The sequence below is a fragment of the Arachis duranensis genome, chromosome 4, assembly GCF_000817695.3.
Source record: "Arachis duranensis cultivar V14167 chromosome 4, aradu.V14167.gnm2.J7QH, whole genome shotgun sequence".
NCBI lineage: Eukaryota > Viridiplantae > Streptophyta > Magnoliopsida > Fabales > Fabaceae > Arachis > Arachis duranensis.
The window spans coordinates 34266014-34269703 of record NC_029775.3 but is presented as its reverse complement, the minus strand read 5'-3'; positions in this window follow the sequence as shown (position 1 = coordinate 34269703).

Sequence of the window (3690 nt, the reverse complement as noted above, 5' to 3'; positions counted from 1 at the left end):
CCTTTTGGTTTTAAGGGCTATTGGCTTTTGTTCCTTTTCTTGATCCAATGATTCCTTGTAATATTTTTTTTACTGCTTTTTCTTGCTTCAAGAATCAAATTCATGATTTTTCAGATCATCAATAATATTTTTCGTGTTTCTCATTCTTTCAAGAGCCAACATTCGTAAAATTCAGGACAAAATATGCACTGTTCAAGCATTCATTCAGAGAACAAAAAGTATTGCCACCACATATAATTAATTATAATTTTTATTAGAAAGAACTCGAAAATTATAAATTACTTCTTTATTCTAAAAATCTACTATTTTATTCATGTCTGATGATGATGAGAAAAATAAATTATAACTTAATTGGAAATAAAACCAGAATAGATATGCTAATTTCTACTACTACTACTGTATAACTTCTAAGGTAAACTTCTAAAATAATGCTATCACAGAGTTAAAGCTAAAATTAGAACTCAACAACCTGTGTTTTGGGAAGTGGATGTTCCTTTGATCTGTGGGGTGCTTGGTCCTTCAAGGATTAATTTATGGCGCTTCAGCTCCCTTAAATCACACCCTTGCTCTTCTTGTTCCTTTAGCAGTTTGCAAAGCATGCTACTTTGATTGTTCTGTTCTTCCTTTATTTGGTTCATAGCTTCTTGCAATTTGGAAATAGATGCTTCAAGATGTTCCCAATATTCGAATTGAGGAAGTTCTGGGAGGACTTCTTGTGCTCTCCTCTTGATCGGATCGTCCTGCAGCTGTTGTCTTTCCATTGATATTTTAGTGATTGGCCTCTCAACTGAAATATACTATGTTATTCCCATCTTCACTCCAGCATCTCTGCAGAGCATAGAAATTAAGCTTGGATAGGCCAATCTGGCATCCTTGGAATTCTTGTTTGCTATTTTGTATAGTTCACACGAGATCAGTTGATGGACTTCTACTTCTTTTCCCAACATGATGCAGTGAATCATCACTGCTCTTTTAACAGTAACTTTAGAACGGTTGCTGGTGGGCAATATGGAACGCCCAATGAAATCCAGCCAGCCTCTGGCAGCTGGTTTGAGATCTTCTCTTTTGAGTTGATTTAGAATGCCAGTTGTGCTGGTGGTCCACCTGGCTTCAGGGATGCATATATCCTCTAGAATCTTGTCCAGGCCTTTGTTTACCCTCATCATTCTCCTATTGAAGGAGTCTGGGTCATCCTTCAGTTGAGGAAGCTTAAAGATCTCCCTGATTTTGTCAGGATGGGTGTGAATAATCTTTCCTCTGACTAAGGTCCGATGATCATAGAGGGCAGCTCCAATTATTCTTTGCCTGTCTGTCTGCCATAGATTTGCATAGAACTCCTGAACCATATTCCTTCCCACTTTCGTTTCAGGATTAGCTAGGATTTCCCAGTTCCTATTTCGAATTTGTTCTTGGATCTCCGGATATTCATCTTCTTCTAGATCAAACTTGACTTCCGGGATCACTGATCTTAGACTCATTATTTTGTAGTAATGGTCTGAATGTTCTTTAGTTAAGAACTTCCCTTGATTCCAAAGTGGCTTTGAAATATTCTCCTTCTTACCTCTTGGGTTGGGTTGTTTTCCTTTAGGGGCCATGATCAAAGTGAGTATGTTTTTGTGATCACGGATAAGCACACCAAACTTAGAGGTTTGCTTGTCCTCAAGCAAAAGAAAAGAGAGAAGAGGGATAGAAGGAGAGCAGGTGTGGAATGGTGGATGAGGAGAGGGGCGCCGAAAGTGGATATAAAGGGAGGGGGTGGGTTTTCGAAAATAAGAAAAAGATATAAGATAAAAGATATGATTTATAAAAGATAAATATGACAAGAAAAGGATATAATTTAAAAAGATATGAAATGAATATGAATTTTTAATTTGAACAAGATTTTAAAAGATAATTAAATTTTGAAAAACTTAAAAAATTGAAAAAGGGATTTTAGAAATTAGGGTTCTTAGAAAACTAATTTGATTTGAAGGATGACATTTTGAAACATGTTTATGCAAGAAATCATGATTTGAAACATAAAAAATTAGAAAATTTGTAAAGAAAAACGAATTTTACCTCCTCCCTACCATCCTGGCGTTAAACGCCCAACTGCTGCATATTTGGGCGTTTAACGCCCAGTTGATGCTTCTCCTGGGCGTTCAACGCCCAGCTGTTGCTTCTTTCTGGCGTTGAACGCCAGGAAGTCTTTGTCACTGGGCGTTTTTCTGAACGCCCAAGACGCTGTCAATCTGGCATTAAACACCCAGAAGGTGCTTCTTTCTGGCGTTCAACGCCCAGAAGATGCTCCTTTCTGGCGTTTAACGCCCAGATGGCTACCCTTACTGGCGTTGAACGCCCAGTGGGTGCTTCTTTTGGGCGTTCAACGCCCAAAACATTTCTTACTGGCTTTTTCACGTCAATGAGCTTTCCAAATTCCCCTGTAACTCTGTGAATTCAATCAATTGCTTTTTTTACCTTGAAGATACTTTGACATATACCTGTAAAAATCAATTAAAAACAACCAAATAAAATTAAATTTTGTGAATGGCTGGGTTGCCTCCCAGCAAGCGCTTCTTTAATGTCGTTAGCTGGACTATTACTGAGTTTTAATTAAGTCTCAGTTTTGAGCATTCTTGCTCAAAATTGCTTTCAAGATAATGTTTAACTCTCTGTCCATTAATAATGAACTTTTTGTTAGAGTCATTATCCTGAAGCTCTATGTATCCATATAGTGATACACTTGTAATTACATATGGACCTCTCCACAGTGATTTTAATTTCCCTGGGAATAATTTGAGCCTAGAATTAAATAGCAAAACTTTCTGCCTCGGCTCAAAGACTCTGGATGACAATTTCTTATCATGCCATCTTTTTGCTTTCTCTTTGTAAATTTTTGCATTCTCGAACATTGAGTCTAAATTTCTCTAGCTCATTTAACTGAAGCAATCGTTTTTCTCCAGCTAACTTGGCATCAAGGTTCAGCAATCTGGTTGCCCAGTAGGTCTTATGTTCCAGTTCCACTGGCAAGTGACATGCCTTTCCATACACAAGCTGGTATGGAGCGGTCCCTATAGGGGTCTTGAATGCTGTTCTGTATGCCCACAGAGCATCATCTAAGCTTCTTGCCCAATCCTTTCTACGGTTAATTATAGTTCGTTCCAGGATTCTTTTAAGTTCTCTGTTAGAGACTTCAGCTTGCCCATTTGTCTGTGGATGATATGGAGTGGCTACCCTGTGGCTAACTCCATAACGAACCAAAGCAGAGTAAAGCTGTTTATTACAGAAATGAGTGCCCCCATCACTGATTAATACTCTAGGGGTACCAAATCTACTGAAGATATGTTTCTGGAGGAATTTTAACACTGTTTTAGTGTCATTAGTAGGTGTTGCAATAGCTTCCACCCATTTGGATACATAATCCACTACCACCAGGATATAAGTGTTTGAGTATGATGGTAGGAAAGGTCCCATGAAGTCAATGCCCCATACTGGGGAATCTTTATAGAGAGTATGCCAGTAGAAGCCACATTGGAGGACTCTTGTGGCTGTTCGCTCACTTCCAAAATGTCCTCCATACTGTGATCCATGGCAGTGCCAGAGGATCCTCTGTGCTTCTTCTTTAGGCACACATCTACGGATTACTCCGTCTGCACATCTCTTGAAGAGATATGGTTCATCCCAAAGATAGTACTTTGCATCTGTGATCAA